The 21,298-nt window shown below is 39.1% G+C and overlaps 1 long non-coding RNA gene across 2 annotated transcripts; it reads right to left on the bottom strand.

Annotated features, from left to right (window-relative positions):
* Nucleotides 1-10,479: 10,479 nt before the first annotated feature.
* LOC144290624 (uncharacterized) lies at nt 10,480-21,031 on the bottom strand. 2 transcript variants are annotated; one of them, XR_013358217.1, is made up of 3 exons: nt 20,884-21,031; nt 13,248-13,482; nt 10,480-11,329 (listed from the first exon to the last, which is right to left on the bottom strand). It is a non-coding gene; the product is annotated as an uncharacterized LOC144290624 (long non-coding RNA). The 2 variants fall into 2 exon arrangements; XR_013358216.1 differs by having other exon boundaries at nt 10,480-11,298.
* Between the last annotated feature and the right edge of the window lie 267 nt (nt 21,032-21,298).

Raw genomic sequence — 21,298 nt, 5'->3', positions numbered from 1 at the left:
ACTAATAAACTACTCCAAATCTATAGAACTTGTTTAAACTTATCCATTATAGGGATCCCTGGGTGGCGCAGCGGTTTGGCGCCTGCCTTTGGCCCAGGGCGCGATCCTGGAGACCCGGGATCGAATCCCACATCAGGCTCCCGGTGCATGGAGCCTGCTTCTCCCTCTGCCTGTGTCTCTGCCTCTCTCTCTCTCTCTCTCTATCATTAAAAAAAAAAAAAAAAAAAAAAAACTTATCCATTATAATGCGTCAAGTGCTGTTTCTTTTAAAGATTTTATTTATTCATTTGAGAGATAGAGATCTCAGGAGCATGGTGGGATGGACAGAGGGAGAGAGGCAAAACCTGTGCTGAGTGAGAGTGGAAACTGTTGTGGGGCTTGATCTCACGACCTGAGATCATGACCTGAGATCACAACTTGAGTTAAAACCAAGGGTCAGTCACTCAACCAATTGCGCCCGCCACTCAGGGCCCCTCCCTGTTAGTAGTGCTTTTAGAACTTTTTTGAGCACCTGGATGGCTCTCATATGATGCCACATGTTTGCTGTATTATTTAAGGATGTTCAATTAAACTCTAGAAAATAAGAGGAACTGGGGCACCTGGTTGGTTCAAGTCATATTCTTAGGGTCCTGGAATCGAGTACCATGTCGGGCTCCTTGCTCCTGCTTCTTCCTTTAACTGCCACTGCCCCTGCTTGTGCTCTCTCCTCTGTCAAATAAATAAATAAATAAACAAACAAACAAACAAACAAACAAATAAATAAATAAAAATATTTTTTTAAAAAACCACTTATTTTCTTGAACAATTTAGTTTTGGTAACTACTCCATGTCTAGAGCTATATTAATTGCTGTGTGGGTGATGAAATGCATCTGACGGGTCCCTTTTATAAAGGAGATTACACTGTATTTGGGGTCAAAGAATATAAAATAAATATAATATGACTTGTTTAAAATATAATATGACTTGTTCACACTTCAAAGCTGGAAGTGGGCCTGAAAGTTTGGAGAAGTTCTCATAAAGTAAGGGATATTAAATCAGGCCTTGTAGGAGGTAGAAAGGAATTAGACCAGGTTTAGGGTGAGGAAGAAGGGAAAGGTACACTTAGAGAAGATATAGCAGGATATTTTGGAAAGCAGTTGAAATCTCTGCTATGTTTACTCTCACGGTGATGTTTCTTCTCTCTGGGCAGAGTTCATTGTTACAACTATCCTGTGGGTTCTCAGAATACAACCTACAGCACAGAAGACCACATGTCATGACCAGTGGGAATCAATCAATGTACACTCAGAGTTAGAGGAGTGATTATGGATTGTATAGATTCATCCTAAATAAATTTTTAAAAAATCAGAAGCATTTTCTTTGTATTTGATGGTTCTTTAGCAATTGTAGTAATTATGCTGCAAAATGGGGACCTCAATCACTTTTCAACATTTTACATTCGAGTCCCCCCGCCCCCAAAAGGATGGGGAAAAAATTGTGTTTATACAAAGGTGGACAGAGTGGACAGAGTTTGAATTTTTCCTCTGTTACTAACCAAGTGAATTTGGTCCAGTCACTTACCCTCTTTGCAGCGAATGAGAACAACTTCTTCACAGAGTCTCCTTTCATCAATGATTACTACTAATAATGTAATTGGCTAACGTTTATTCAATATTGAATATATAGCAGATACTGGTGCCTGCAATTCCCATGTATTGTCACCTTTTCTTATGAAATAATCAGAGTAAGATAATGAGCCTTAGGCCATACATAGCGTTTCTGATAAATTACTTTTCAGCCCTTAAATAAACCAACCAAACCGAGAAAGAAACTGTGATTTATAATATCTTTTGTCCATTTATATAAGGCTTTTCAGATGCCCTATTCTTCTGGAGGCCACTAACTTCTTGGATTTGCAATCCAATTCTAATTAAGATTATCTTAAATTAGCAGGATAGTTTAATTTATATAAAAATCTTGAGATAACAAATATAGGACTTGATTTTTTTTTTTTTTTTGGTGCCTCATGGGTACCTAAAGTTTTGTTGTTTTTACTGGACACGTATCTCTGATGATATTGTTGAAAACAAGAGAACTGAAAAACTGCAAGTCTATCAGCAAAATAGATTAAAACAATGGCAAGAGAAAAGCATGAACAAAATAAAGATTGGAAATAAAAGGTTGGCAAAGATGTACCTGGCCATACAATTGAGAAAAGCAAGAATGGCCATAGTATTTTAGATGTACGTTAGATGTAGAATTTTCAAAGGTAGGAAGCACAAAAATGGAAAATATCTTATGAGAGAAAAGGTCTCGGGAGCTTGAGTGGCTCAGTCCCTTAAGTGTCTGCCTGCAGCTCTGGTCATGGTCCCAGGGTCTTGGGATCCAGTCCCACGTTGGGATCCTGGCTCAGTGGGGAGTCTGCTTCTCTCTCTCTCTCTCTCTCTCTCTCTGCCTCTCTCCCTAGTTTGTTCTCCCTTTCTCTAAAAGAAATAAATAAAATCTTTTTTAAAATTTAAATAGCAATCTCCTAAAAGATAAATAAAATTTTATAATATGAAATAAATGAGAAGTTTATAGGTTATATAGTTAATAACATATAGTCTTTGACTAGTACAATGGCATTGTATTTATAAACCAAAATATACAATTGTTCCAGAGACATCTACAAAAGTTATTCCTGGAAATCTCTGCAAAGGAAACCTTAACAAACACACAAAAGTAAAAGCTGACAAGGTCACAGATTTTCCTTAATACAAAAAAACTCAAATAAAGAGACCAAGAGAGTATATACATAGAAATTCTAAAACATTTCCCAAAATCTCACTCTGGTTCAAATAATGAAATGGAAATAAGCAAATTCTTTAGAGTAACAAACAGAAAAGCATGCTACACTAAAATATTTGGAGCACAACTAAATTGTATTTAAACAAGTCTTTTTTTTTTTTTATAAATATTGAGTTTCTACTACTAGAATGGCAGAGTAAGTATCCTGAAAATCATCTCCTCCATAAAAGTATGGAAGATACTTTCAAAAAAGGTCAAAGTCACCTTTTTCAGAATTCTGGAAATTAAAGGCTTGCTATGATCTGAAAAACAGTTTTTCAAGAATAATGGCTATATTTCCTAAGAATAACGAACTTTGTGGCATTACTGCTTGACCTAAATCCCATCTCTGTCTCCCCAGCCTCATGGTAGATTTGAAAACCAACACCTAGAAGCCACTGAAAGGGCTGGATTTGTTGGGAATACCCCAAATACCCCATACCCAGATGATCACCACTATTTTTTTCTTAAGATTTTGTTTATTTATTCATGAGAGATGCAGAGAGAGAGAGGCAGAGACATAGGTAGAGGGAGAAGCAGGCTCTCTGTGGGGAGCCCAGTGTGGAACTCCATCCCAGGACCCCGAAATCACAACCTGATCCAAAGGCAGATGCTCAACCGCTGAGCCACACAGGCATCCTAGATGATCACCACTATTTGACTGGTTGAGCAGCCTGTTAAAAAGTTTCATTTGTAGAACTTATCTTTAATTGACTCAACTCAGCTGCTCCAGGTGACGAACCCTATTTGCGGTTCTTTGGTTGAAAACAAGCAGTGACACTTGTCCACTGGGTCTGCCTGAGTAGAGCTGCTGGTTAAAACTAACAAGAGTCTGATCAAAAACTTAAAAGGAAATAATGGGGAATGGAATACATGTCCATAGGGGACTCTGAAAAGCCCTGATATATTCCTGGAAACTTGGAAATTTACTGTCTTAGGGTTCTCAGAGAAACAGAAACCAACAGGAAATTTCGTCTCAAGACCTGCTGTCTGTGGGTTAGAGACCCAGGAGAGCTAGCTGGTGGGCATGGTTCAAAGTCCTGACATTTGAAGAGCAAATGGTGTAGATTCCAGTCCGAGAGTGAAGGTCTGAGCGAAATTCTAGGAGAGGCGAGTTTAAGTAATATGGATAAAGATTGGGTAAGAAAGACTTTGTTAAGGAAGACAGGAAACCAGGACCCACAAAGGAAGTTGTAAATATACATGATTACATAAACATTAAAACATATGTAGCAAATTTAGGAGAATAGCAATGAGCAAATCAGAGGAATCTTCCTTCTCCCTTCAGCAAGCTCCCAGCCAGTGAAGAACAACACCCAAACACATTACACACCTGCTTTCAGAAATATCACAAATTAATGAAGTTTAGATTATAACTGTGGCAAACCTTTTTTCTTAGTTGGGACCTTGATTTTGGACACTGTACGTTGTATCTTTTGACATGTATATATTTTTAATTTCATAGAGATTACATATCAAAAAAGGATGGTGGTGGGGCACCTGGGTGGCTCAGTGGGTGGAGTGTCTGTCTTCAGCTCTGGTTATGATCCCAGGGTCCTAGGATCAAGCCCTGCAGTGCGCTCCCTGCTCAGTGGGGAGCTTCTCTCTCTCCCTTTGCCTGCTGCTCCCTCTGCTTGTGCTCTCCTCTCTCTCTCTCTGTCAAATAATTAAATAAAATCTAAAACAAACAAACAAAAATAATAGTGGCAAATTATATTTTTATCCCCAGTACCTGACAATCTATACTTCCAATAGCATCAGATGTCCTTGGTTAGGGCAGCCTGGGTGGCTCAGCAGGTTAGCGCCCCCTTCAGCCCAGGGCCTGATCCTGAAGACCTAGCTAGGATGGAGTCCCACGTCGGGCTCCCTGCATGGAGCCTGCTTCTCCCTCTGCCTGTGTCTCTGCCTCTCTCTCTCCTCTCTGTGTATAAATAAATAAAATCTTAAAAAAAAAAAATGTCCTTAGTTAGTAAGATCTTGTTAATTAAAATATTATCTATCCCTGGTTTGGATTTGCGTTTCTCCAAGTGTGAGAGAAGCACCTTTTCATACCGTACTTGGCCATTCAAGTCCCATTTGTTTATTTATGCATTCACAAGTATTTACTGAGTGGCCTGGGAATAGATAAGAGCAGTGGCTCAGAAATTGGAGAGTCTCCCCCTAGATCCTGCTCCTCTATCAGGAGTGACTCTGGATGAGTTACCTCATGACTCTTTGACTAAATTTCCCCACCTGTACAACGAAGTAACAGTACTGCTTTTATAGACTTGTTGCAGGGATTCAGTGTGGTAACACCTGCATGCGGCTTTGAACCATGCTTTGCCAGTAATAGATGCTAGTTGTTACCATGTACCAGGTATAGATTTAAGGACAGAACGTACCAGGGACTGGGTGCTGCTGAACCCCTCCCCTGCCAACTCCAGGCCCAGAAGCCCCAGCAGCTTCCCAGCAGACATTGGGAGCATCACCTTACCTTCCTCTGGGGCAGTTGTGAGTGGGGGTGGGAATAGAGGTGGGGTGGGAGGGGGTGGAGGGGCTGGAGTGGTAACTAGCTGTGCTGGAAGCATCTGGCATCCCTATAACTCCATGTTTTCTGAGGCCTGCATGAGATCTTTGGAAGTCAGAGCAACAAGGTACTCTTGCTTGACTCAGACAAGAGAGTAGAGGAGATGGGCAGCCCAGGGGGCTCAGCGGTTTAGCGCCGCCTTCAGCCCAGGGTGTGATCCTGGAGACTTGGGATTGAGTCCCACATCGGGATCCCTGCCTGGAGCCTGCTTCTCCCTCTGCCTGTGTCTCTGCCTCTCTCTCTCTCTCTCTCTCTCTCTCTCTTTCTCTCTCTCTCTCTCTCTGTGTGTCTGTGTCTCTCATTAATAAATAAATAAAATCTTAAAAAAAAGAGAGGAGATTACTGTTTTTTTTTTAATTTTCATGTCTTTGGATTATCTCATGTATGACAATATGTAAAAATTTTTAGCTTTTAATGAAATTCTAATATATAAAATTTTAAAAATAAATATGATCATGTAGAGATGTATTATTAACATGGAAAGATGCTTAACTGAACAAAAAAAGTATGTCTACATTTACACACACACACACACACACACACACACACACACAGCTGGTCTTGAAAGGAGTATACCAAAATATTAACAGTTGTCTTCTTGGTGGTGACAGAACTTTTATTACTTCTTTAGAGTTTTATGTATCTTCAGCTTTTTCACAATGAGCCTTTATTTCTTTTATAATCGTAAAAAACCCAATTAAATTCTTGGAGGTTTGGAAGCAAGAGAAGTTTCATTGAGGAGATAGAAGAATAATGAGGTAGAAGCCCCAGGAACTGTGGCTGGAACCCAAGGCAATTGAGGGGATTTGGGATACAAGCCAGTTGTTAGACCTCCAGGGGAGGGTTGATTTTTCTTTTTTCCTGAATGGGAGAATGACCATTGCACATTTTATCATTTCCCCTACATGTTGGAATTCTGCATGTTGTATTCTGCTTTAAAAAAATTTGAGTTTAAAACATGATTTTTCACTTCACATTTATTCAATTTCATTAATCATGATTACATAGAACTGCAAGTTTTGCATTTTTGTTTGCTTGTTTTTCAAAATGTCGACCCTAATGTTACCCTGCTGGTTGTGCAGAAGACATTTATTTCTTCGATGGAATTCAGTGGGATGTTGCCTCTTGCAAGATGCCTCCCCAGTGACCTTTGAACTTCAAGGAAGCCTTTTAGGGACACTGGATTTTGGAAAGAGTAGAACATAATCAGAGCTGTGCTTAGCAGGAGGAAAAGAAGGAACAAGGTAATAATGGTCAGAGAGAAAAAGAGAGACTGTGGGAGCTGCTGTATGTTGTGAAAGGCACAGTTTAATGAGAATTTTGCTCCATGTGTTGGGTAATACAATTGTCCATTCTCTGCTATGCACAGAACTCTAGTGCATTCTATTTACATATTTATGTATATATGTTTTATTTTAATTCATTAATTCATTAATTAATTTGAGAGAGTATGCATGCAAGCTGGTGGTAGGGACAGAGGGAAAGGGAGAGAATCTTAAGCAGACTCCTTGCTAAGCACATGGCCCAACTCAGGACTTAACCCTGGGACCATGACCTGAGCCAAAATCAAGAGTCAGAGGCTTAATTGACTGAGGCACCCACATGCCCCAATAGGATTTTTTAAAAGTCATCTCTACACCCAATGTGGCACCAAACCCACAACTCCTTGAGATAAAAGTCATAGCCTCACTCCACTGCCTGAACCAGCCAGGCATCCCATAGGCATTTTTTTAAAATAATAATTATCTTCATTTCTTTTGAGTGCAACAGTGTGATGAATCTGGCCATAAATTGAGATGGAATTATTGGGGATAATATTTCAGAGTCTTCCATCAGGAGCTGGAGACATAAGGTACAGTTTCAGCAGCCCTTCTAGAATAAAGCAAAGAGAGAATGCACATTTACCTTGATGGCCAGGTACCCAGGAGCATGGTACAACAAACATGGAGTCCTCTGATTCTCTCCATTTCAGCTTGAAGTGATAGGGAGGGCAGCCTGGGTGGCTCAGCGGTTTAGTCCCGCCTTTGGCCCAGGGCCTGATCCTTGGGACCCCAGGATCGAGTTCCATGTCGGGCTCCCTGCATGGATCCTGCTTCTCCCTCTGCCTGTGTCTCTGCCTCTCTCTCTCTCTCTCATGAATAAATAAATAAAAATCTTTAAAAAAAATAAAGTGAGAAGGAAAGTGGTTATTGAGAAATTATATTTACCATCTTAGTGCAAAACAGGCAGATAATCATTTTCCTCTCTCAGGAGAAGAAAACAAAAATCTTTTTGACAAGAATAGCTCCTTTTGAGAAGTACATAGCCAAAAAAGGGTGATGCTTTCCAAGGTGGGGAATGCCCAGGGTAAGAACGCAGTCACTTTAAATAGAGATCAGACATGAAAAGAGGTGTGGGCAAGAGGCAAGTGTGAAGGAGGAGCTGCGTGACCCCTAGGGATTTGTGAAGCAAGAGGCATGAGGGACACTGAGCCACTACTGTGGCTCCTTTAACATCTAGGAGAAGACTTTGATTACTTTGTGTTTCTTTGAGATGTTGACCAGCAAAGTCTTCTTTCAGTTTATGGATTCCTGATAATCAAGATGATTAGGATTTCATTTGTGAATTTTCTAACTGGGATCAGTAAAATACTTTGAGAACAAGTTGATTACAGAATTCTAGAGATGGGGCACCTGGGTGGCTCAGTGGTTGAGCATCTGACTTTGGCTGAGGTCATGATCCCAGAGTCCTGAGATCAAGTCCAGCATCAGGCTCCTTGCGGGAGCCTGCTTCTCCCTCTGCCTATGTCTCTGCCTCTCTCTCTGTGTCTATCATGAATGAATGAATGAATGAATGAATGAAGGAAGGAAGGAATGAATGAATAAAATATAAAAAAAAAAGAATTGTAGAGATGGAAGAGACTGTAGACCAGCTTCCTATTGGATGAAGGCTAGTCTCTGATATTTGAGTTCATCATAATGTGAATCCCACTGACTTTCTAGCCATGTTTCCTCCACCACACCTGCACTCTCAGCCTTCTCTCCTGCCCCACTTGATGGCTTGCTCTTCCTAGGCCCTTTCACAGACATTTTCTTGCCTCCATGTTTTTGCTCTTACCCTTTCTCCCATATGCACGATTTACATATGTTTGCATCTGTATCCCTCTCTAGATTGCAACAAACTACATGATACTCTTCTCCAGATATTTGCATGCTTTGCTCTCTCACTTCTTCCAGGTGTCTGTTCAAATGCCACTCATGATGGGGCACCTGGGTGACTCAGTCAGTTAAGTGTCTCCCCTCGGCTCTGGTCATGATCTCCGGGTCCTTCATGGGGCTTCCTGCTCAGCAGAGAATCTGCTTCTCTTTTTCCCTCTCTCTCAAATAAATAAAATCTTAAAAAAAAAAAAAAAACAAAAAAACAAATGCCACTCATGTTCAAGCACTTCCTTACCCCCCACTGTTTCTCCATAGCGCCTGCCAAATACCTGACATCACAGTGCACAGTAATCCCTCTTTATCTGTGGTTTTGCTTTCCACAGTTTCAGTTACCCATGGTCAGCTGTGGTCCTGGAAACAGGCGATCCTCCTTCTAACATACTGTCATGTCAGCAGGTCACTAGTAGCCTAACTACCCTAACACAGCATCGCACCTGTGTCACTCTCCTCCCTTCATCTCCCCACAGAGCCATTTAATTATCTCATGTCATCATAAGAGGAGTGAATACAGTATAATAAAATATTTTGAGAGAGACCACACTATCATAACTTTATTATAGTATATAGGTATTGTTACTCTATTTTATTCTTAGTTATTGCTGTTAATCTCTTACTGTGCCTAATTTGTATATTAAATTTTATCCTAGGTATGTTTGTATAGGAACCCACATAGTATATACAGGGTTTGCTACTACCTGTGATTTCAGTCGTCAATGGGGGTCTTGGGATGTATTCCCTGTGGATAATGGAGGACTACTATATTTTCACTTGTTTAGCTTTTATTTTCTGTGTTCCCAATGAGCACATAAACCCCATGAGACAGGGATCTCTTCCATTTTGTTCTGTTATATCTATAGCATCTTGAACAGTTCCAACATTTGGCACTCAGCACATAGTCCATTAATAAAGAAATGAGTCAGAGCTGTGTCTCCCTTGAACTTTGTATTTCCCTAATAATTAGCACAAGATCTAGCAGAATGGAGCACACTCTGCTTTCCTAGCCATGTGACATTAGGCAAGTCATCTCACCTCTTTGTGTCTCAATTCCTCCATGTGTAAATTAATACTTGCCATATTCAATTAATCACAAACACAGATTGTAAAAACTCGGTAAAAATTATTATTATGGGGCAGCCCAGGTGGCTCAGCGGTTTAGCACCACCCTCAGCCCAGGGTGTGATCCTGGAGATCCGGGATCGAGTCCCACGTCAGGCTCCCTGCATGGAGGCTGCTTCTCCCTCTGCCTGTGTCTCTGCCTCAATCTCTCTCTGTGTCTCTCACGAATAAATAAATAAAATCTTTAAAAAAATTATTATTATATAGGGAAATAACTTGACAGAAAATCAAGGAAATCGGAACTTTAAGAGGTAATTTTTGATACAAAATTAATAACCTAATATAAAGTGGAAAATAATGAATTGAATAATTGGTATTATTGAATGAATTGAATGAATTGAATGAATGAATTGAATAATGGTATAAGGTCACTTATGTTGTACACAAATAATACATGTCTACCTGTATATACATAGACATACAAAATAGGGAACAATAGTATGTTTCCTCATCTGGATTAAAGTACATTAATTTTTTTATCATAGTTATTTCTGGATGTAAGACTCTGGATGGTGTTTTCCATTAAGGCTTTATTAAATTTTCCACTTTTCTATTATAGTCATGCAGTGCCTCTATCATCAGCACAAATAATAAACACTGTCAACATTGGCTCTTTACTGGTTTAAAATTATGAAAGGAAACAAAATGCCTTTTAGATTCCTCCCCCCCTCCCCCAACCTTATCCTGGATGCTTTGGTGTTGTCAGCCAAGTGAACCCCTAGAAAAATCTGCACAGGTCCGGATGTAATTAAGGCAGAGCCCATTCTGCAGACCCACCCCAGCCAGAGCAGTGGTTTTCGCCTCCAGGGGCTCTGGCACTGGGAACCAAACTTGCTGGAGGTATTGAGCAATCAAGTTGCTTTTACTACACAGGAACTTCAATCTTTGTCCAAACTCAACTACTTGATTAACTCTCATTTAAATAGTAGAAGTTTACTTTTGAAAAGTTGGGTTTTTCTTTATTTTTTTTCACAGCTGTCTTGGCAACGTCTGATTCCAGCCTGGGCAGGAAGTATCTGAGTCAGAGACGGGTGAAGCAGCTTTTCTGGTGCCGGTCCCAGCCCTCCGACAAGGACTGTCTCTCCCAGAGCATTAAGCCTGCTTTTACAAAGAGGTTGCAGAGAGTAGGAGGTTGTAGGAAATGGGATACAACCGAAGAAGCCTTCTCATCCACCCTTGACTGTGTTTGAAAAAGTGTTAGTCATTGGCATAGATCCTGTCCTCTTGAGCATCCTCAATAAATTAGCAATTCTCAGAAAACCACCCCCGCGAGAATGGAAAGGAAAAATGACCAGGAGGCAAGGAGACTGAGGTTGTGCCTACACTAGATATTTTATAAGATATGCTTAGCTAAACAGAGCACATTCCTACCCACTGGTTGTTAAAAAATTTTTAAAGACATTTTAAAAAGTGCTAGACATTTAGGTGCTAGATCCTGAAGGCACAGTTTGATTCACTAATCTGAACACCTTACAGTTCTCTTCCTCCTTTTCCTTCTGCTTCCCCTCTTTCTTCTTTTTCTTTCTCTTTTCCTGTATCGTGGTGGTGGTGGCAGTCGGGGATGTAGTTTGAGATGGTCGGAGATGGTCACACAATTGCTCAGCTACTTTCTTCTACACAAAGGAAATGGAGAATTTCCTGTTTCTAAACGAAGAGGAGCTGAATGTGTGTTTGCTTGGATGGGCACTTAATATAAGATGATCCCAATATTTTTACCTTCAGATTCTATCTTTAAGGACATTGGACTTGAGTTATCTATTAGAAGTCATGGAACAACTCAAAAAAAAAAAAAAAGTCATGGAGCAACTCAACAAGTCTGAGCACTGTGCCAGGGACAAGGCGTGACTCAGTGGAAATAATATTGGCTTTAGATTAGCTAAATTAATATCTAAATCTCAGGTTGGGTATATATGAGCTATAGCTCATATATGTGGGACCTGAACCTGTTGGAACCTCAGTTCCCTAATTTATAGTAACCATAGGGTTGATGCAAGGATTAGATCTAGTACATGAAAATGACTTGCACATAACAGATGCTTTACTATTTACCTGTATCATTATGTTGAGTGTATGTAATCATCTGTTACTTATAGATATTGAAGTTGTTGTGAATACAAATAATGTGGATTAAATCTAAAATTGTCATAGAGACAAGGCGATAATCATGGTTATGTAACAAATGTTCAATTTTGTTTTTAATAGGATGACAGCAAGGATTGCACCTAAGTGACTGTGTATTGTAAATATTATACCTAGAAGCTAGACCAGGGCTCTCTCAAAGTGTGGATTGAGATCCATCCCCATAGGATAGAATAAGCCAAGAACCACTTGAGAATCTTACAGAAATGCATATTTCTAGGTCTTTTTGAAACCTCCTTGACTCTAGGACCCTGTAACTTGCATTTTCATGGGGTTCCCAGGCACATTAAGGTTTAAACACCACTAGTTTGATGATGCAGATTTTTAAAAAAAATGTTTTAAATCAGTTAATTAGTGCAGCATTATCTCAAGCATAATCGACTTTTGTCTGATAAAGTATTATAATGTACCATACTGACACTCTACTATTACTGATATATATCATTATAATGACATAATGATATAATATAAGTGATATACTCGACATAATAAGTAACTGTAATTTATTTCTGATGTAACTCATGGAACAGAGTAGTTAAAGCCATGGTTTCTGCTTGGCAGCAATTGCCAGCTCACCAGCTGTGAGGCTTTGGAAAAGATCCTTAACCTCTAATTAAATCTTAGTTGTATTTTGTTTCTTTTCTGTATTTTTTCTTTTGGAAGAAAGAAGGAACGATTTTATTGGCCATTTTTTGTTTGCTTAAGATTTGTTTTACCAATGGCCATATAAGTCTTTTTTTACTGAAGTATAGTTGACATACAATATTCTGTTAGTTTCAGATGTACAACATAGCATTTCAAAATTTATATGTGTTATGAAATCTTCACCATGGTAAGTTCTAGCTACCTTCTGTCACCATACAAAGTCATTAAAATATCATTATTCACTATATTCCCTGTGCTATACTTTCTATGCCCGTGACTTATTTACTTTATAACTGGAAGTTTGTACCTCTTAATCTGCTTTACCCATTTTGCCCATCTCCCTTCTTTCCTTCCTTATGGCAACCACCAGTTTGGTCTCTGTATTTATGAATCTATTTCTATTTTGTTTTGTTTGTTCATTTGTTTTGTTTTTGAGATTCCACCTATGAGTAAAATCATACAGTCTGCTTTTCTCTGCCGGACTTATTTTGCTCAGCATAATACCCTCTAGGTTTCATCATTTTGTTGCAAATGCTAAGATTTCATTTATTTTTTTATGGCTGAATAACAGTCCATTGTATCTATCAATGTATATGTCTATATACACCTTATACATATATTATATACATATATTTATCTACTCATTCTTCAGTGGATACTTGGGCAGCTTCTATATCTCGGCTATTGTAAATACTGCTGCAATGGCTATAGGGGTATAGGTATCTTTTTGAATTAGTGCTTTTGTGTTCTTGTTTCCCATTTCCCTGACAGCTCCTACCTTGTAGGATGCTTGGAAGGATTGAAAGAGGTAACACATTTATAAATCTGAGATGGTCAATGCTTGGTGTCATCAAAAGAAACCTTCATGAAGATCACATAATTTAGAAAGACTGGTGATTTGATTAGTGTTTTGAGAATTTTTTTGACTTGTGAGGAGAGGCAAGGACAGACGGTCTTCATTTCTGTCCCTTTTTGGTATCTTGCAGAAAGTCAGTTCAGTAGGCCTGAGTTAGCTGAAAGAAAAGGAAGGTTGTTAATAGCTGCTGGGCCTCAGATGGTCTCTCTTTCTAACAAGATTATTTTTCTGTTGTTACATATTCATCTAGGTAAATGTTTTCCACATACCTGACCCTACAGATATACAGAGCACTGAGGGGTTGGAGGTGGCCCTTTCTACTAGAACACTGGCTGAAACACTGTTTTATTCTAACTATGCCTAGCCTAGGAGGAGATTTCTAAGGGTTAAGGGGAGCTTGGGGAATTGTATGTGCTTTATTGACTCTCTATCTCTACATTTTTCCATGGTAAACCTTATGTCTATATCTATATCCCATGGCACTAGTAGTGTGTGTCCATGACCTCTTTTCAAGACAAATTGCTTTGTTCTTTTTTTTTTTTTTTAACCAAAAGAATTTTTGGTATAATCATTGGAAATAACTTCCAAGATATTGCCTTTTAAAAAAGAAGATTTTATTTAATTATTCATGAGAGACACAGAGAGAGGCAGAGACATAGGCAGAGGGAGAAGCAGGCTTCTCACAGGAAGCCAGATGTGGGACTCAGTGCCTGAACTGGGATCACGCCCTGAGCCAAAGGCAGACACTCAACCACGAAGCCACCCAGGCATCCCAAGATGTTACTTTTTTTACTGAATTTTAAGTCATGGATGAAACCGAATTTTGCCAAAAGATGCCTCTCTGGGTAGACTAATTGCCAGAGAAGCCCCTTCCTCTGCACAGAAACATCTTTAGCTAGGTTCCCTAGGGTGGACTCAGCCCCACTCACCTCTAGATTAGGCACCTTCATTGAGGAATTACTTTCAAGTCAAAGCAGTGGCCTTCTTTAAAGAAGCTAAATTCACTTCTTCAAAGCTAGATCCACCAACACATTAGAGCTGACAATAACTTGAGAAGAAAATATCCCTTATTTTATAACAAGGCATAGAGTGAGGATGGGGCCTGTTCAAGGTTACTATGCCTAGGATTGGAAAGCAAGAACTTGAACCTCAGATTCTTGATTCCTCACCTGTGTTTCCTTTAATACTCTGTGTCATGCTGGATTTTATTGTTGTTTGTTTCTTGATCACTGTCATCAATAAAAGTATTAGGGGATCAATGTAAGTGCTTGAAAAGGAATGTTTGGTTATTAATAATTTATATAATGATTAGATGAGATAAATGTGAATAGCACTTTGGAATCCTTGTATTTTTATTTATTTATTTTAAATTCTTTATTTAAATTCAACGTAATTAGCATATAGTATATATTATTAGTTTCAGGGGTAGAATCTAGTGATTCATCAGTTGCCCATAACACCCAGTGCTCATTACTTCAAGTGCCTTCCTTAATGCCCATCACTTAGGTACCCCATCCCCCATCCACCTCCCCTTCATCAACCCTCAATTTGTTTCTTAGAGTTCAGTGTCTCTTATGGTTTGTTTCCCTCTCTATTTTCTCCTTATTTTATTTTTCCTTCCCTTCCCCTATTTTCATCTGTTTTGTTTCTTAAATGCCACATATGAATATCCCTATATTTTTATAAGGCTACTTGTCTCAGGTCAGTGTGCCTGGGCAGCAGAGACAAAAATAGTAGATTAAATGTAGGAGGTATATTTGGGACTGTACCTGAGATTACCACTCCCAGGAGGGGCTGAAAATCAGCAGAATTCAGAGAGGGAGAAGTGGAGATGGTCTTAATGAAGAACTCAGACCAATGGGAAATTCTAGAGATGGTATGCTCCTCAGAGTGTCCCAAGTCTGTTCATGGGACCAGGTGTTTGTGCCCTCACAATGATCAGTCATTGGATTAGAGCCTTTCTGGAAAAAGAGAGTGGCCTTGAAAGTGCTCCTTGTAGGAGCAGATGGCTAAGGGCTTTCTCTTGTCACTTGGAAAAACCGTTTCTTTACTCCAAAAGGAGGATTTGACTGGGGTATGGCCAGATTCACCATGCAATTACATCTAATCATCATGCACACTATGGATACATACAATGAAAATGGTAATCCATTTTACAGATAAATAGTCAACAAAGTCCATTGATTTGCCCAAATTCTCAGAGCCTCTAGGTTGCAGAGCTGATACTAAAACCTGTATTTTCCGATTTTATGGTGCTACTTGTAGATCATTATTTTAAAACTGCAGAGGTTGGTAGAAGCATAGTTATGACTATAGGTATTTCCAAATCTGAGTATATATCAATATCTAAGATGCATTCATTTAATTAAGAGTTACAAAGTCCTTCCTATATACAAAGCCCTGGAATATGCTGAGGTTATAGACAAAGGCACAGTTCCTCCTGTTCAGGAGCTCCTTGACATTTGAAAGAGAGCAATAAGTCACCCACAATTCTGATCAGAGCTGTGATGTGCTGAACAAAACAACATCAAACACAACAACTGCTCAGCTTGGGTTTGTGAAGGAAGTGACACTCAATCTGGCTTGATGAATTAAGTGGGGAAGGGGGAAATAGCATATGCAAAGACATGAATTGGCAAAGCTGCAAATAATTCAATGCAAGTAGAGCATCACAGGTGAAATTAAAGTGGCAGAAGGCAAGCCTGGAGATTTGATTGGGTACTAAAGCTTCAAAAACAATGTGGTTAGGTGTTTCCCTTGAAGGTAGCAACTGCCAATGCAAGAATAGTAGCTGTGAGGGGGCAGGATGATATTTGAGCTTTAGAAAAACCCCGTGAAGAATGAATCTGGGTGGGTGAGGCTGAAGGTTGATAAACCAGATAAGAAAATGAAGCAATAACCCAGGTGATCTAAATTTCAGCCCATTAATTCACATTCATATTGATTTCTCCTTCCCACTAGAAGGGATTAATTTTAATTTTGAAGCAATGAAGTAGACAAAAATCTTTACCATGGGAAAGAAGAAATTACTGTGAAAAATGTTTAGTTTTAATAAGCTTCTGAAACCGCAGTCATGGGAGGCTCCATGGAGCATCAGATCATAGATGTCTCAGAGGGAAACATGAGGATAAATATATAGTTTTACCTCTGAATGATCACACATACACGCCATCCAGTGCCGCCCCCCATGCTTTCAAGGTTTGAAATATGGAACACAGTAGAGATCTGTCCTCTCCCTTTCTGTGACGTTCTCCATCAACCATCAGAGATGTATCCCAGTCGGAGTCCAGCTTGCACCTAGAATCTTTCTGCTAAATATTTGCAGTGTGAGCATCCTGTGACACAAGACCAAATTTGCAAGGATGCAGTAGGATTTATGGAGCATCTCAAGCATTCCAGTGTTGGACAGTTTAACTCACTTTACCTCAGTGAAACCCCTCGAAAGTGCACGCATCATCATGAAGAGGCTAGGGCTCAGAGCAGATACCACTGGCCCAGGGATATATAGCCAGTCCATCGTAGATCTGAGGGTCCTTTCTTAGGCTGACATGGTCCAGCCCCAAGCTCCACACTCATGTCTCAGGGCTCACACTGGATCTGACACTGTCCCTGGGGTTATATCATTTCCTGTCAATGGTCCAACAGGTCCATGGTCCAACAGACCTTCTTATCAGAAGAAGCTCTAAAATGCCTCAAGATGGATCAGCAATGAGTAATTCACTGTCTTCCAAGAGTAGCCTAGGGAGTTCAAGAGTTCAGGTTCCAGAGCTAGACAAACCTGAGTTTAAATGTAAGTTTCAAGATTTGCTACCCAAGTGACTTTAAAAAAATTTTTCTTTTTAACATCCAAACTGTATTTTTTATTTATTTTTTATTTTTATTTTTATTTTTTTTAAATTTTTATTGGAGTTCAATTTGTCAACATATAGCATAACACCCAGTGCTCATCCCACCAAGTGCTCCCCTCAGTGCCCATCACCCAGTCACCCCAACCCCCTACCCACTTCCCCTTCCACTACCCCTTGTTCATTTCCCAGAGTTAGGTGTCTCTCATGTTTTGTCACCCTCACTGATATTTTCACTCATTTTCTCCAAGTGACTTTTTAAAAAGATTTTATTTATTTATTCACAAATAACACACAGAGAGAGGCAGAGACACACGCAGAAAGAGAAGCAGGCTCCCCGAGGGGGATCACGCCCTGAGCCAAAGGCAGATGCTCAACCACTGAGCCACCCAGGTGCCCCTACTCAAGTGACTTTATTTTTTTTTAATTTTACTTATTTATGATAGTCACAGAGAGAGAGAGAGAGAGAGAGAGGCAGAAACATAGGCAGAGGGAGAGGCAGGCTCCATGCACCGGGAGCCCGATGTGGGATTCGATCCCGGGTCTCCAGGATCGCGTCCTGGGCCAAAGGCAGGCGCCAAACCACTGCACCACCCAGGGATCCCTCAAGTGACTTTAGATAATTATTTAATATCTCTAAGCTTCATCTTTCCCATCTGTAAACTGGAATGATCACAGTGACTACCTCAAAGGGCTGTTTTGAGAATTAATGAGTGACAGACTTAAAACATCTGGGAACATGTCTGGCCCAAGCTACTTGCTGCGTGCTACCTCTTCAATGATTTTTCACTCTGCTGATTTTACCAGGGAAGAATCAGCTCATTTGTGATGTGAATTTATGGCAAGAATTGATAGGATTTTCTTTTTTTTTTTTTTTTTTTTTTTTTTAAGAATTGATAGGATTTTCCATAGTAAGCTGAAATCTTGATTTCTTTGAGAAAAAAAATCATTTGGATGGCTCAAATTTTAGCTCCAGTGCTTTTTTTTTTTTTTTTCCTCCTTTTCTAGTGCTTCTGTTTCTGTAGTGAGGAACTGATGGGCTTTTTGCTGCTCGATTTATTTGGACCCCATAATCTTTCTTTATTGCCTCGCTTTGCTCAATAAACCTGAGGGATTTTGTTCACATTTCCTGCACAGGCTGCGTGGTGCTGTGACAATGGAAAATAAGACCTGAGACATAATGTAGTCAGGCCATAACTATAGAGATATCAGTCAATCTGTCCAAGCCTCAATTTCCTCTTAGGTTAAATGAGATTGATCCTATATATTTCACCAGTATTAGGAGGACCAAAAAAATAAAAAACAACAAACCAAAAAAAAAAACCCACAGTTGCAGTAAAGTACTTTCTAAAGCTTAAAGTTCTGTAAAAATATAAGCTTTTTCAATATTTTTATTGCTGTTATACAATAAGAAGATACTATAAATAACAATGATTGTGTACCTGTTCTAATTACTAACTCCTACAGTAGGTAATTGCTGAAAGAACGTGTTTAGTTTGGAAGAGACGTTCTTTTAAAAAAAGCAAGAGGATGATTTATTTAAAATCTGTGTCTATGTTTTTGTTAAACTTCATAGAAAAGAAAAAGTAGCTGAGGATTGGTAATGATGGGTCATAGGGAAATAAATGACAAAAGACCATATACACTTGATTTGGCTAGTTTTGTCCATATTTCATTACAGAATCTAATGAAGGAGTTTCAGTACTAGTTAGGAATGTGTTTTATGAGACCAATCCTTCCCAATAACTACCAGGAAAAAAGTCGGGAGATTGCATAGAAAATAAAAGTGAGATCTCAAAAGAAAGGCATCAAAGAGCCAGTGAGAATGAGATCAGAAGCTCCTCTGACAGTGCTGGTCTTTATCTCCACCTTTTGTCTTGTAACACTGGCTCACGGTGTGATCTTGGGTAAGATTTAGTCTAGTCTCTGGGTTAGTCTCGCTAACTCACTGTGTGCTGGTAAGTGTTTAAAAATATATGTACGGGGGGTGGGGGTGAATGGGTGACGGGCACTGAGGGGGGCACTTGACGGGATGAGCCATGGGTGTTATTCTTTATGTTGGTAATATGAACACCAATAAAAAATAAATTTATTAAAAATAAAAAATAAAAATAAAATAAAATAATAAAAAAATAAAAAAATAAAAAATAAAAAAATGTACGCAGAAACGTACACAAGTTTATTAAAAAAATTTTACTGATATAAAAGAGGTGTAACACACATTCTGTAAAAATAGTAAACACACAGTACTCCTTTTACAAATTCCCTATAGACAATCACTTACTGCAGAGTACTTCCATTGATTTTTTGCCCAATTCCTATACCCTTAGCCAATCTATGGTTGCAGTTGACTAAGGAGCATAGCTCCAAAATGAATGTTAGCCCTTAACAAGTTTATACTTTCAAGTAAGAAACAAGGAAAATAAAACAAAAACATATGCCAAAACTTCAGTGACCTGACACTGCAAGTGACTTTGCAGAAGCAGATAGTGATAGCTTTTGAATACTGAAACAATAGTTTCCTAATTTGTGTACTATTTATAATCTGATGGCTGTGGCTACAATATTCTTTTAAATCATTAATACGGTCTCCATAAATTTCTTAGGTCTACACAAGCAACAAAAGAGTAAGTTACACTGTCTTGGGAGCATTTGTGATCTTTTGCAGTGTAAATATTTCCATGGTGGTCTATCTTAAGCAACAAGATGACTGCACTGAATGCAGAGGTGGAAAGAGCTGCACCTTATCACGCCAATCTATAGTCTTTATAGCACACAGTTACAATAGCTATAGATAATCTGAAGAGAAGAAATATTAGTAAAATGTTATAAAATAGAAATTTATGAATTTTGACTATCGCTTTTTTATTATCACATTTAATGGTAATCTTATATTCTCTCTTTAAAAAATAATCTCTAAAAAAAATAAAATAAAAAATAAAAAATAATCTCTGTGTTTAACAACTGGTTTGCAACATACCTGAAAATTCAAAATCAAGGGTGAGCTAGTAAAAGTTGACCCCAACATGACACTGATCCTTAGTAGTAAAGGATCTAGTAAAGAGGATGACCATATGTTACAGGGCTTTGAAAATGTATGCAAAGTACGTGGTACACCTTATCTACTTTTGAAATGTCTTTTTTGTTGTTGTTGTTAAATCGGGGCTCTTGGCTCTGCTTCATGTTGCATCTTGCCTAGGAAGAATTAACAGGCCCCTTGTGATTTCCCTCTCTACAGCATAACCCCTTGTTGCATCCAAACGCCACATACTGAAACCTTTCCTGGGACAGAATATGAATGCTCAGCCATCATGTTCCTGTTTGATGTCGATAGAAAATGACCGATTATTACACAATTAATAAATAAATCCATTCTCTGGTCTCTGGAATACACGCGTCTGCAGCCATTAGAAGTCTCTCTCTTTACAAATAAATCTCAAAAACAAGCTCTTGATTCCCCCTACCATCAGCAGCAGTTTAAGAATTCTTCTAGAGTATACCTCTTGTTTGCTCTTTCTCTAGGCTAGGTCTTTATTCTCCTTACATTAAAGCTTTAATATTTGAAATTAGTCTCCTAAATGTAATAAGGACACCCACATAGATGATTATTTTAAAACTCAATTGAATAGGTTTATTTTATATTTTACCCCCCCCCCTTTTTTTCTTTCTTTAGGACAGTGGAGGATTAATGGATAAATGTATAATCAACTCACATAAAATTTGACAAGCAGATATTTTATGAAATTGCCTTGTGGGAATCCAAATAGCAGATGTTCTTTATCATGACAATCCAGTCCAATACCCGGACCAAGGGAGAGGAGCGCTACACATTTGAGCACCAGCTGCAGGGACATGACTCTGTCTGGCTGCCAATAGCACAACTGAAATGCAGAATACGGTCCTGAAACAGAGACAAGGGGCTTTGTGATTTCACAAAGCCAGATTTTAATGACAGAGGCTATTAGGGCATCTTCTGTCTGTCTCCCATATGCTTGGTTGAAGAAATGGAGAATCAGGCTGTATAAATTTAATGTGCCAAGAGGCTAAAATCACTGGGCCACCTGTGTGCTTTGGCGGTCACTGCTCTAAGGCCGTTTCTGGCTAGAAGGGTTTGGAAAAAATCAGAGC

This window comes from Canis aureus, chromosome 2 (assembly GCF_053574225.1).
Source record: "Canis aureus isolate CA01 chromosome 2, VMU_Caureus_v.1.0, whole genome shotgun sequence".
Lineage (NCBI taxonomy): Eukaryota > Metazoa > Chordata > Mammalia > Carnivora > Canidae > Canis > Canis aureus.
This window is presented reverse-complemented; position numbering and strand designations above follow the sequence as displayed.